Below are 14,641 nucleotides of genomic sequence, written 5' to 3'. Positions count from 1 at the left end.
CTGTAGTTGGAATTACAGATGGTGGTAAGCTAGCTGGCATGTGCGGGTGTGCTAGGAATCCAACGTGGGTCCTCTCGGAAAGCAAGGGCTCTTAACCACTGGTCTGTCTCTCTAGCTCCAGCGCGAAGGGTTGTTAAGACAAAGCTTGCTGTGTAGCCCAGGCTGGCCTTGAAGCTCTCCATCCTTCTGCCTTAGCCTTAGCCTTGTGGGCACTAGAATCACAGATTATCACAGCTGGCCCTTTTACTCTTGGAGTAAAAGGTGAGGTGACTCCTTAGAGAGTTTGATGACATCTAAGATGCCAAGCCCATGTGACTCCTGAACTGGCCGACACCAGTTTGCAAGCAGAGCTTGGGCTAGGAGGGGTCTCTGATTGCAGAAATGTTTACTGTCTGCATCATCGCTGTGCCCCACATTCTAGAATTGTCTTCTTTTTTTTTAAACTCCTGCCCCACCTCCACCCCAAGATGCCTGGGTCAGGCATGAAACAGGGGTTGCCACCAGGCCCAAGGCTGTAGAGGACAGCTAGAAAACGGCCTCAAGGGAAGCAACAGGCTTCATTATGGAACTGGGAATTAAGGCACGTGTGAAAAAATAGTTAGGAATCGTAGCCTCAGGAAAAGTAGCCTGCAGGGAGATCTCGCAATTGTCTTGAAGCATGCCAAAGCCAATTTACCACCAAGTCAGGTCATCCCGTCTCTTCCCCTTGGAGAGTGGAGACGTATGGTCAAGCTTGGAGAGGGAGGGATCTAAAATGTGTGTAGTTGTTCCCTTCGGACAAGCTGTCAAGGGAATGCTTGATCGGGTAGAGAAGGTTTCCCTGTCCAGAAGGAATGAGGGAAGAGAAGCTGAGCCACCTCAGGTGTGCCTTGACTTACTCTTTGTTCCCAGGGCAGTGGCAACAGATATCCATAGAGTGTTGTAACATTTTTTTTGATACAGAAAAGATCCTAGATATTTTTGTAGTTATTTAAGACAAGAAATGTCTCCTTTATTCTGAAGGCATGGGTCCCCTGACTAAAGAAATGTAATCAATGCACATTTGCTCACTGAGCAGAGTGAGGTAGAAACGGTTACCATCCCTAAGTTCTGACCTCATGGGCAATTCAAACGATAAACACTGAACTTTGAAGCAGGTGCAAAAGAAACCCGGTGTCTGACTGTTTCTGTGATCCTGACCCATATTTTGGTGTAGGTTCGGTATTGTTTTCAAAATACCAGCCTTGGAAAAATGCTTTTGGTACCCTAATCACATTCTCAGTTGCCGGCAAAGGCATGGAGGGGGCGGTTGGACCAAGCTTTGACTTCAGCGAGCAGCTCTTGGGTGCCTGATCAGTTGGCATCTTTGTCACCAGAAATCAGTCTAGTGACTTCTTCAGAGGACAGGGACCACCAGTAGGGCTCGGACAAAGAGCCAGAAGCCAAGGGCCCTGCTGAAGATAGCGTGTTGCCCACGGGTCAATCCCAGCTGCAGCCCATCTCGAGAGTGTATTTGATGTTTGGATTTTCTTTGAAGTACTCCCTGAAGACTAAGCAATCCTGGAAACCTGCCCAAAGCTATACCACGGCTTAGGGAAAGGAGTGTCTGGTCTCTTCACTTGTAAAAAAAAAAATGAGAGACTAGCATCTTCAAGATCTACATCCCCACTGATACCACGCACCACGTATCAGGCGTTGGATGGAGATGAAAACAGACAGACACCAGTACGTTCTTCATCATCCAGACCCAATGTGTCATTTGAGTGGTCGTTAGTCACGTGTGCAGCTGGAGTCTAGTTTCCATTCTTCATCGGTCCGTGTATTTTCCTCTTGTCTCTGCATTCCACAGGGCAGGGATCCTGGCTTATATGTCTTATATCCCCCAATGTGGCACTCAGTGAGTGACCGGTGATCAATTACATCACCACTTATTGAATTCTGAAGCGACTTCACCTCCGTCAGCACAAATAAGAGGCAGTTAGGGTGTCCCTGAGGAAGGTGTGTATATTAGAAACTGTGAGTGTGCATGGTTTAAGACTAGAATAGCCCAGGGCTTCAGAAACTGAGCAGTGATGCCTCCCTGATTGCTGTCTGCCTTCCACTCGTGCACGGTAAGCCTGGGGTCTCCAGTGGAAAGGTTGAAAAAGAAAATAAACTCATCCTCTCAATTGCTTTATTAAATAATGCACAGATGACAATGCATGAAATATTGATGGGTCGGGAGCTTGCCCTGCTGCAGGGGAGAGGGGCCTTTGTATAATTGGTTTTTCTACGTGGCAGCAGAGATAGCTTGGAAATACTGTTACCATTTCCCAGCGCCACATCAAGCCCTGTCTGTGCGTGGAGGGATGAGCCCAAGTGTTCTTTGTTTTTCTAAACCCTTATTACCCTGCCACCACTGGAGTGTCCAAGCAAATGGAAGGGCGTAGCAGCAAGGTATGGTGTGTTCATATAACCCAGCTTACAAAGCCAGGTACTTCGTGGGGTTGAAGGTGAGGGCTGCTCTGAGCATCTTTGTAATGACTGGTGGAGCATTTGTGTCTTTGCCTGCCTGCAAGATTTAGGAACACTGTGGTCTGCATGTTTGTATGTTGAAGGCCAGGCTGCATTCCCCGTTGTTGGTGTTTCACCACGATGATTGAAGAATTCCTCGAGAGAGCAAGTTTACTGTGTGAGCATAGTATGCAAGCCTGCAAGCCATTTGCCAGGGGCTCAGGCCACCAAAGCAAACTGTTCGTGGCTTTTTGCTCTGTAGACAGGCAGGATACAAGCAACTGACCTGGTGCTCTTCCTGGCATTTTAAGTCACAGTAACCTTTATAACTGGAGGCACATGGGTGGCATGTTTATCAGACAGACACAGCGGGGGCCATGCTGCTGTCAGATGTGAATGGTGACTCAGACTCTAGTGCGAACTGCTTTGTACACTTGTTAGCTGGTGACCTCAGAGGTCATGGAACACTAACTGAATGCCTACTGTGTGTCCCCATGAGGTTTTCCTCTCTTGCCTCTGTTTTCCTTAGATTTTTTTTTGTCATCTGTAGCATTTTTCTAACAATTGCTGTGGGCTGAGAATAAGGTTAAGCAGTCTGGGCATAAATACAGCTGGTTCTTTACTGCCCGTGAGTAGATTTCTCTTCACTCAGCCACCACTCACTGAACACCTGCTACGAGCTAGGTCCCGACCCTTCACGTGGACAGCATGTCCGCCATGTCACGTGGGGGCCTCGGGAAGGAGCGTCCACATTCAGCGAGTGTCAGCTGATGCGTCCAGATTCCGGCACAGTGTCAGTCCGTGTACGGATAAACAAGATCGGTTATGTTTCCTTCAGTAAGTAGCTCACAGCTAGGAAGGAAGATAAGCAAAGCCGTCAAAGCTGCACCCACACGGCTTACCCTTCCATGGAATGGTTTATGGACTCTACGTTGCATCCAGACTGAATTAAGAAGGGAGCGTGTCTATTCTAGGTCACAGCCAGGTAGTAGCCACTCTGCGGGGTGTGGCAGTGGCTTGCTGCTTGCTCTCTATAAAAGACTCCTGCATTGAGTTTCAGTGAGGCTCCCCAGGACCTGCCCCTGGGATACACGCCCTTGCATCCTGGCTGTGGGGACAGTCTATGTCACAAGGATGTCATGAACAATGACAAAATAAGGGCTGGGCTGTCACTCATGCCAGGCTCTGGGTCACAGTTTGTGACTGTTACTTAGTGTCTGAACTTTACTCTCCTAGCTGTTGGAGTTGTAGTGTTTTTCTTACAGACTGAGCTACAGTAGCAAAATGTGACCCTCTGGGAGGTGTAGACAGCAGGAGCATGGACAGTCGTGACGAGGGCCATCCCCTGGCTTGAGAACAGCTGCCTTCTTACAATGCAGATTCAGGACACTTCCTCTGTGAAGAGAGGAAGGGAGAGACCTGTGGGAGCACAAGGGAGTGTGAGTATGCATGCTCTCTGGCCTCTCTTTACAAGGACAGTCCTGTCGTGGGGGTGCAATCTCTATTTCATCTAAGTAGAGTTGGTTCCCAAAGGCTTGGTCTTCAAGCACCATCATGCTGTATCTGGCATTCAACATACAAACTCCAGGTGGGGTCTGATGCTGTCCACAGCAGGACCCAAGCCATCTGGTCCTCGCGGGCATCCTGCTCATCACCTGGCATGCTGCAGCCGCCTGTGACTGTCTACTTCTGTACGGCCATGGCCCGGTTGGTCTCTCTACTCTAGACAGCTACGGGCCGCCTCCCTGAAGCTGTTGGTGTCGCGGGAGTGCTAGCTAAATAAAGAGCAGAGGATGTGGATTTACACATGTGGACTTGACTCTTGGTTTGGCTGTGTGTCTTGAGATGATGACCAAGCCCCCCCATGAGCCCCACTTTCTCCTCACTGGTGGGATAGGAACAGACACTCTTCCCCCTCAGGGTGTCTTGATGAGTATTGTGAAGAGGCTGTCTCCTCAGGCCAAGCCACCAACCTATGGACATAACGAGCATCAGCCTGATGAGGCCTTTACGCTTTGATCCATGGGGCGTGGCTAATCGGCAGAGTGGACTCACCTGCCCTAGCTCCCAGGTTGCCCTGGCCATGGCCACCTTCATGTGGACTTCCAGCTCCCCCCCAGTGTGTGAGGACCAGGAAGGGATAGTCACTACATGACATTCTTGACGAGAACTGAGAAATAATAAAGAGAACCTCATCTTAGTAGAGGAGTAACGACGTAGATCAAATGTTCACATAGAAAAAGTGGTTTATTTTGGGAATTGTTGGTCCTATTAACAGAATTTAATCTAGCAACGAGGGTTTATGGGGCTGCAACAATCTGTCTCGCCTGGTGTTTGGAAGCCTGCATGAGGGCTCCGTAGAGCCTCCCAGCTTTTCAGCCTTCAACAGCCTATGATCATTTACATTTCATACAGCGTGGCCTCCATGTGTACATCCTTTTTGTGCTCAGTGTAGGTGTGTGTGTGTGTGTGTGTGTGTGTTTAAAGTACTTCACCTGCGGACCGCCTGCATGTTCTTAGAAGTCACTTAGAAGTGTAACGTATCATTTGGTGTGAGGAAGGCCATGCATTAGCACAGCAAGAAAACAACAGTGTTCAGCCGTGCCGGGCGTGCAGACCGGGCTACGGCAGAAGAGCAGCCTCCATGTGGATAGACTGAGCACGGAGAGACTTCATGCCATCCAGCCTACCCGCTAAGACGGCCCGTGGAGCGGCAGACCTGAGTATGCGTCCCTCCAGTTAGGTGATGTTGGATTTGTTGTTTTTATGTGACAGAACCCAAGCCTGTGCACCCAGCATCTAGTGCAATGCCATCAGCCGCACAGGGTTGTGGGAGAGGCTTGGTGAGCTGGCGTGTAGCACAGTACCCATGTGTGCCTTTCCGTGTCCCAGGGACATGGGACCGTGTCACCACTGTTACTGTTACTGTTCCTTGCCTAGTGACACAGTAGTTAGTGATTTACTGAGCTAGAGCCTGGAACATCCTAAAATACCCTCTGTAAAGGATGCGCCTGGATGCTTTCTCACGGCAGGGACTTCTTGTAGTGTGGGAAGAGAATTCGGGCTCCCGCCTTACCTTAGCTTGCTGATGACTTAAGCTGCCTCTCCATGGCGGCTACTGTCACACAGCCATTCTTGCATGTGTCACTAGACAAGACAGCAAGTCCCAGGACACTTGCCTACCTATCCATAGCTGCGCTTCTGGCTGATAAACCTGCCCTTGGCATATAGTGGGTGCTAAATCGCTATCTGCTGTTTAATATCCCCATTGGCTTCACACTGTGGGTACTGTTTTCTGTCCCCGCCTGGACTGTCTCTTCTGGTCTCCCATCTATGGATGGGTCGCTTTGGAGCTATTTGCTGGGATCAGTGTGACGGGGTAGCCGGATGGAATACTAGACCGGGGTTTCATAACCTTGGATAGATCAGGCATCTCAGCTCCACAACTGTATATACCCATAGGAAGAAATACGAAAGACCCTTCCCAAGCTGAGTGATGCAAAGATGGTCTCTGGGTGTTCTCAGAGGGCCTTCTGGTCTCGGATCTCCTTTCTGTGTCCATCCGAGACCATGTGCCGTTACCCACCTTCCTCCTGAGGTATCTGACCTCTCAAAAGCTTTCAGCAGGAGACCATTCTCAGGATCCCCAAACTTGGCCCTGTTGGCTGGAGAGTGCTTCGCTAACGAGCACCACGAGTTGTTGGAGTTTTACGCCCTCCTTGGCCCCTTCTTACTAAACGCCCATAGCCTCACCCGCCCCCAAGCACACACCAGTCACGGTGATTACAGAGGTCTCCGGATCTTCTGAGGCCACGGCATCATGATGGGTGCTTAGCTTCCCCCATTGTCTTTTTGCAGCTAGCGTCACAGGAAGTGAGCTCAGGTGCGCAGGGCAGGTGGTAAACAGTGCGTTGACCAGAGGCTTCCCCTCCTCTAGGCATGGGGGCGTAAAAAAGAAAACAACTTCTTACCAGCTTGAAAGTAAAACCATAAAACTACCCCCATGTATTTTGCTGGGGACCCAAATTCACACTGAGATAACCCCACCTCTAGTACATTGCAAAGATAAGAAGAGAGGTGACAGCTCTCAGATCTTACCTGGAATATGACAGCTATTTGGATTTTATTCTTACTTTGTGGAAATTGGGAGGCTGTGATTCTGAATAATTGATAAAAGAAGAGATGAGTTTAAGAGAGTCTCTATCACACCACGTCTTAGATGTGGGCGAATCTTGCAGACGCGTCTTCGTTGGTGTCAGGGTACCAAAAACAAGGCATTTATTACAACCTTGTTGATCGTACTTTGTCAACAACAGTATATAGCTGGCTGGCTTCTTTGAGAGAAGCAAAAACCACAAGACAGGAGCTCGCAACTGGTGGGTGACAGACAAAAAAGCTAGCAAAATCGTGAACCAGAATATGAATTGGGACTAACACTGGAGACTAAAACAATGCCGATTCTGTGTCACACACGGTGATCGCCTGTAGAGCCCAAAGAAGCAGAGATGCAGCCTGGGTGGGTGGGGGACTGACCTGGAGAGGAGGTTGAGGCCCAGCAGCACGCTCAGGGTTAAGGCATCAGCTCATCATTGTAAATGCTTTCTTTCGGAGTCTGCAAGCCATCATGCATTTGGCATGAACTGCTAACTCTGGGCTATTTAACCCATTGTCTTAAACTGTTCCAGGCAGAAGTGATTCTAGGCCAAGAGGTCTTTATTTGTGTCTTCAGCTCCTCTGCAAGTTGGTAGTCTTTGAAGTATTTTCCCTAATGCTAAGCTGCCTGCTCCCTAGGAATGTTGCCTGTCCATCAAAGAAGGAAGATCTGAACGGCAGTATGGTCCAGACTGGATTGACCCCCTAAGCTCAAGTCCATGTATTAAAGCTTGGTTGGGGCTCAGGCTGGCAATGTATGGTTGATATGTGGAACCTTTGGGGGGGGCATAGTGGGAGATCTGTATGTGGTTGGAGACATGGACTCAGAATGTGGGGTGTCGGTGTCTCTGTGCCATCCTCTTTAGTGACGCAATCTCGTCTCCCTCACACGCATCTGTCACTTGTGGCAGACTTCACATAGTTGAGTGTTCAACCTCTGAAACTCTTAGCTAAAGAAACCTACTTTCTTTATTAAATTAGCCTGCTTCAGACACTTTGTCGTAGAATGAAAACCAAACTCACACAGGTCAGGGGGATCCTGGTAGCCATGTTTGCGTTCTTGACCCCAGCCAACCTCTTGGTTCCAGGCCGCTGTGGGTTGGGTCAAAGCGAACACCTGATTTCAGCCTGACTAATCAAGTATGCTGGGTAATTTGCGTCAGAATTTTGATTGAGGCCGAAGAGCGTGTTAGTCTCCTCATGTGACCAGTGCTGTCCATATAACTCAAGTAGCCATGGCAGCCACCACCCCCATGAAGCCTGGAAAAAAAAGCTGCATGTTAACATTAGTAGGTAGCCAACTCTGGGGAGATTGGTGCCCCCATCAAGTCTCAGATCATCACAGGGCCACCCTTTGGCGTTAGTGTGATGTAACCAGGCTCTTCTTACGCCCAGTCTACTCTGTGTCCATGGTTCCCCTCTCATTGTCACGCCTCTTGGACTCCTTCCCATCTGTGGCACAATCACCACCTGCCCCTGGCTGCCAGGTATGTGGGAAAGCTCTGGGTAAAACTCACTCCCTCACTGTGGTGATTGGGATAGCATTTTCCCAGGCAGCTCTCTGTGTTGGGATGATCTACTGACCCCCATTACTTCAAGCCCTATTGGCAAGTAAGATTCATCACAGTGACTAGCTCAGGTTTGGCTATGCTTCATAGAGGACCTCGTGTCCAAGAACTGTGATTTCTCACCACAGACACACTAGGCATTCCCTGAGTAGAACTTCTTTGTTCAAGAAGTCTCTGAATGTCAGCAGTAGACCATAACATGGGCACCATAGCTTGCAGAGGCAGAAGAGGCTGGAAAACTCTGCCTCCATGTTGGGTGAGGGATGATGGGATGGTCAGGGGACCACAGAGCAGGAGTGTCATTCTGAGTATGCCCTCTACTCTGGGGCTCCTTCTTCATAAAGCAGAGATGTAGGGTAGGTGCCTGATTCAAAGAACTGAAAAGAGAAGAGTCAGGTGACACTCCTGTCTCCTTGGTGGTATGTTGACATTTGAAACCCCAGGCTTTGTGGTGGTTCCAGTGAGAATAGCACTCAAAGGCTCACATTTCCCAGCTGATAGAACTGATTGGGAAGGATCAGGAGGTGTGGCCTTGTTGGAGGAGGTGTGTCTTTGAGGTTTCAAAAGTCTGTGTCATTCTCAGTTAGCTTGCCCTTCCTAGCCCTCGTGGAGCAAGATGTGAGTTCTCAGTCACTTCTCCAGTGTTATTCCTTCTTGCCTGCTGCCGCTGCCATGTTCCTTACCATGGTGGCGATGGGCTCATCCTTTTAAACTGTGAATCCCAAATAAACTCTTCTACAAGTTGCCTTGGCCACCCTGTCTTCAAACAGCAATAGAAAAGTAACTAAGACAGTCCCCTCACTACCTCCACAAGGGGAGATGGAGGGTTCAAAGGTGTGTCCAGTCTTTTGACATTGAAATGCGGGGTCATCACCTATGGAGTTCATGTTGGAGAATTGTGTGACTGAGTTACAAGAAGGAAACAATAGGAAATTCTTATGCTTTAATTGAGGTTACAGCCTTACATTGGCTGGCATTTGTAGGTATCCCAGGGCCCCAATTGCTCAGTGAGTGGTGGGTTACGTCAGTTTTGAACCTCAAACTCAGCATCCACTTTGGGCCACTTGCTTCACAAAAGCGCCCATGAGTTTTTGTGATAACAGATTTTAGGTCTGCCAAAGTCGATCCTTGACTAAGTCTGTCTTTTACACAGCAGGATTTCCGTGCTTTCATGTTTAGAGATGAGTGCCCAGGGGATGGGTTGAGACCCAGAAATCAGCAGAAAAGTCCACAGGAAAGACCCACGGAGATGACACCCTTATTTCTGCTTGGGGATACCCGGTGACAAGCTCAGCTCAGAGCCAGCATCAGAACCGAGACCAAGCTTCCTGGGCGATCATGCTCTCCTGGCAGTAAAGACTGCACAAAGGAGGAATGGAGAGGAAAGAGGGGTGGAGTGTGTCAGGAGGAAGCACTCCTGGGCAGAGGATTGCAGAAGCGGGTGCTCAAACTTTAACAAAATTCAAAGCAGAAGAGTTCGATAAATAGACAAAGCTAAGGAAGACGTTATTGTGCTGCTGAACGGTGAAGCGCCGCTGAGGCTCGGGGAAGACTCTTAACACTGGGAGGACTAATTCTCCCAGAACAGGCTAGCCCAGCCATCCCGGGAGCCCCACTGTGAAGGAGCAGCATGTTTGTTTATTTCGTGAGGAGAAGATGTGTTCTCGTGGAGTCTTGGTGTACACACACCAGTGCCTCTGGGACCAGACAGGCAATTAATGAACCGATGAGGGAAGGATGCTAGCAGGGTGAGCAACAGCAACAGTGGGAAGGAGAGAGGAGAGCAAGGGAAAAGGAGGCCGCCTTGTGGGCCACACCACACCACAGCCGGTATAGAACCACATCTCACCGCTGGCGGCTTACTTGAAAAGCACCATGCAAGTTGGCCAGAGCATCCTGTGGGATCTGCTCCCTGTGACCTCTGATGTAGGCATCTCTGTGCCCACTTGGGGGTTGAATTCTTCCTTGGACCCTTCAAGCTTGGCACACACTTGCATATGTTCTATATCTCCATTGTCTTATCTATGACATGGGAATGGGGGTGAGCCCTGTTCCAGAGGGTTCTTGGCAGGATTCTATGAAGTCAAATATGCTGGTACCCTTAATTTCCTTGGGCTGGAATATGCCACAAGCTCGGAGATCAGCCACCCTCAGCACCCGGAATAGAAACTGCATATAGTAGGTGCTCAGTGAACATCTGTGCTTAAGTGATAATGACTATAGGGTATCACACTACTTCAGAGTGAACTTGGTCCCCTTGTTGATGCCCCTGTTGAAGTCAAAGGGATGAGTTGCCATGGGAACTGTGCTCCAGGCTGAATCTGCAAACCCTGCAAGCTAAGCTGCACAGGGCTCGTTCTGTAGAGAAGATAGTCACACATAAGGCTGAAAACAGAGTTTAGGGCAAAAAGCGCAGGCTCCAGCAGCCCCAACAGGCAAAGCTGCACTCACCCTGGTATTCTGATTAGAGATGAGCAGTGCTCAGAAGCAGAGAGAAAGGATGTAATCAGTCTGCATTAGGAAGCGGGACAGATAAGGGGCCCTAACCCAAGGATGAGCTTCAGGTTTAAACAGAGAAAGAGCTCAGACCAGGAAGCAAGAGGTGTTACACATAACTGAGCAGTCCTGGTCAGCCTGTGCTCTGGCCCATCTTTTATCTCAGTTCTGATCCTACCCAGTGAAGAAGTCTCTGTTGCTGGAGAAGCCTAGGCCTCCTGGAGATCATTACTCCTGCCCCAGGGCGTAGCCTAGCCAGGGAGAGAGAACTGCCTTCCTCTTGGGGGTGTTTTGTTCCTCCAGGCTTCACTGTTCTTGGAATCCCGGAGTGACTGCAGGTTTAGGTCAGCTGGAAACCATTAGCCAGAGGTCTAGAAGAGGACAGCGTGTGAGACTGGCAGTAAGATGCCTCAGTTACTTTGAGCTTTGTGCCAATCTCTAGGTGTACTGCTTGAGTGATTGACATGGCCCTGGGCAGAGATGAGCAGGTGGCATAGGTAAAGGGGACAGACATCCACAGAGACACCAGGCTTCCATGTTGCTTTGGGTTATTGTTGGGCCGGAGTGAGGAGCCAGGACTTCTCAGCACAGGGATTCTAAGTGGTTTCTTAAGGCTCACCTGAGGGTTCTCTTCACTGCTGTCTGCCTCAGCCAGGTGAGGGTCCGCCTCAGGCCTGCCTCTCAGCATGCGAAAGCACTTCTGCTCTGCTAGCGCCCGAGAGTCCAGGCATATACTCCAGAGGGTACGAATTTTATGGCATCTGGAATGTCTGCCCTATTTAATAGGGTAAGGCCTTGTTGTCCTGCGTCCGTGAATGTGACTCCCTGAGATAGCGAACTTCACTTGAGTTGTCAACATCTACTTTAGGAATTAGTTAAAACCCAGCGAGGTCCATCTTCGGTCCATTTTCACTATTCTAGCTTTGGACATGGCTTCCAATGTGGGCGTCTTGTCAGGTTGGAGTCTGAGGGCCCGGAGGCTCTGCCATTATGACGGGGACTTTGAATTCATGTCCTTGGGGCCTCTTGCTCTTGTTGATTGGACAGAACCCACAGAGAACCCAGACAGAGCTTCTGTTTGTCGGAGAAAGGAACACGCCAGGGAGATTTGTTGCCCATTTAAAAAACGATTGGGCACGGAAACAGATACTGTTTGGATTACAGGGAAACACATACCCTCATTAGCTTGTTCAGGATCACAAAGGGCCTGATGGCTGGGTTAGTCCCAGCCAGTGAGATCTGGTGCCAGGAATGTCTGTTAAACATTTGCAAGGGGAAGGAGTGTTTTGGGGGAACAGGCATCTCCATTGTCCCACTATTTTTTTTTTTCTTCTCCTTTAATCTTTTTCGTTGTGTTCTCTGAGTGCCGGGTATCGGGTTAGAAGTTGGTCCCCACTGAATACAGAAGCACAGACCCGCCAGTTCACCTTTCTCCCGCAGGACAGCGGTGGGATAGCGGGTGATCAGGCTTCCAATGCAGAGACCAGGGGGTGGGGGCAGCCCCTGCAAGGGGGCTCACTGGATATCAAGGCTCTCGTGGATGGGGAGCCAGCTCACCAGAGGCAAGGCCATTCCGGGGCGGTGCTGTGGCCTGGAGAAGAGAGGGCCCAGGGTGGGCTGCTGCAGGTGGAGGGGAGGATTCGGAGGCCTCCTGTGGGAAGGGGGTGAGCTACCTCCATTGAGAACTTGCCGAGGCCATGGGTCATGAAGGTGGGCCCCAATCTGGAGGAGCAGAGCCCGCATGCTTTTTGCCAGTGCTCCCCCCATTAGACACCAAGCTTCTAATCGTCCGTTTGGAGCCTCCCTGATGCAAGGACGTACATCTGAGAGTGGGTTGTCCTAAGATGAGTCTTTACTGTCAGTGATTGGGAGGGGCGGAGGCAGGGCTCCATACCTTCGCCCTCCAGCAGCCTAGGGTGAGCAACCCCCCCCCCCGTGCCCCATCTTTTAGGGATCTCGACTCAGGCCAGATCAAAGATGCACGACTTCAGTGTGACACTGAGGTGGGGGGGGGGTTTCTTAAAGACGCTTTAAGGTAAGGAAAGCCACTAGAGGCAATACCACAGGCGCAGCTGAGGGTGGAGATGTGGGCTTCTCTGAAAGAGACTTGCAGAAAATAAGCCATGCCTGCATGTGTGAGCCCAGGGGAGGGTCCAGGCTCCTCACATTAGCCGTATATATCATTTGGGCCCTCAAGTTATAGCTTTGTCTCTTTTGCTAAGTTAGATCCTGAGGCATCTCTGGGGGATGCCTTCGATGGAATCACAAACTGATAAGGTAAACTGGAAGCTACGGGCACTGCACAAGGAGTTTCACACATGCCCTTTCAGTGAAAATGGAGTTTCCGAACAGAGTCCTAGAGAATTGCGTTTTACAGATGAGAAAGAAGAAATGTGCCAGGATTCTTGTTTCTCTAGTGTCAAGAGTGTCTTCACCCGGACCCCTGAGGGAGAGGCTCTTGTCTCGTATCATCTCACCCAGATGCCCTGCCTTCCTCTCCTGCCACGTTTATCGAGACCTAATGTTTTTTCCTCGCCTCTTTCCAGGCTTCCTTTTCCTGGCCCCCTCATTCTTTCCCGCTCTCTTGTCATCTCTGCTGGTCGGTGACCTCCTGGTGAGCAGTGGCTTTGTCTTAGGCACCTCTCAATGCATAAGCATTGCTTGGCACACAGAATGGGTTTCAGAAGCAGAATTCAACCTGAGGGTCTAAACCTTCCTCGTGATGACAGTGAGGACATCGCTCCGGGGTTGCCTGAGAGACTCTGACAGCTCTGGGGCTTTGTGACCTCTAAGTGGTAGGTTATTCAATTCCAGATGCCACTTGCACAGTGACTTCAACTAGTACTAACCGAGAGCGTCCCTTGAAACAGGCACGTCAGATCACCTGGCGCTCAGACACAGTGCGTGAGTTTGACCCCTGACTCTCAAAGCGGACTGGAGCATTAGAAGAGCCCTGGAACCTGGGTGTCACCACCTCATTGAACCTCTTTGATGCTGTAGACAATGGGGACAGAGACAGGACCTAGATAAAAGGCAACGAAAGCACAGAAGGCCTCTACAACAGACGTCTACAGGCTTCCAAACACACTCGAGCTATGTAACAGAGTGATTGCTTAGGTGGGTGATTTGGGGCAAGCTCTAATCTTATTTCCTCGGTTGCCAAATGGTAGTGTTAGTTATTTTTTCACATCTTCCATGCACACTAAGACCTGACAAACGTGTTTTGTTAGTTAAGTTAGTCTCTCGTAGAGTCCTGTGAGGGAATCTGTGAGGAGCACATTGGTTGAGCGGCAGGCTGGGCCGACAGTTGGCTGTGGGCAGCTTTGGAGCAGGAACTAACGGGTTACCAGATGTGTGGTGACACATGTTAGCAGCGCTTGAATGGTGTGAGGCACAGCGAACAAGAGCAATGGAAGGAACAACAGGAAAACACAAGACAGAGATGATGCGGCACTTGTCAAACCCTGCAGGGGGAGAGGCAGACGTTTCTCTCAGCAGGAGATGGTTTCTAAGCCCTTGGAAGCTGCCCCCAAGAAACCCAGATCCTCTCAGCACTAACTTTGTGATGACTACGTCAATGCTCTCAGTTCAGGAGTGAAATTTAATGACCTTGGGAACCTTCCCAAAGAAGGAGAAATGAATCTGCCCTAATTGGGGAAAGAAAGAGCTTGGAAATGAATAGTCTCTGATTGCCCATTTATAAATCCATGGCCGAGTGTATCTGGAAAATTAACATTGGGAGGGACAAAAGCAATAACAGCTTTAATTAGGATATTAAGTTTGATGCCTAGGGAGCCACAAATGCTTATGCACCTCACCCAGTGTTTGGCACGTGGAAAAAGTTACCCTCCAAATGCTTGAAACTCTGCAGTCTTCTCTCAAAAACGTCCTGGTTCTTTCACTAATGGCACTGAGGCCTCTAGAAGGAGGTGTCCTGGAAGCCTTCTGGAGGG

At 49.8% G+C, this 14,641-nt stretch overlaps 1 protein-coding gene across 2 annotated transcripts in view; it reads left to right on the top strand.

Moving 5' to 3' along the window:
- Nucleotides 1-14,641, top strand: part of Spock1 (SPARC (osteonectin), cwcv and kazal like domains proteoglycan 1) — a 491,076-nt gene that overhangs the window by 313,138 nt on the left and 163,297 nt on the right. The gene's annotated exons all lie outside the window — the stretch shown is intronic.

Source organism: Mesocricetus auratus, unplaced genomic scaffold (assembly GCF_017639785.1).
Source record: "Mesocricetus auratus isolate SY011 unplaced genomic scaffold, BCM_Maur_2.0 Super-Scaffold_100013, whole genome shotgun sequence".
Taxonomy (NCBI): Eukaryota; Metazoa; Chordata; class Mammalia; order Rodentia; family Cricetidae; genus Mesocricetus; species Mesocricetus auratus.
Note: the sequence above shows the minus strand (reverse complement) of the source record. Positions and strands in the feature narration are given on the sequence as shown.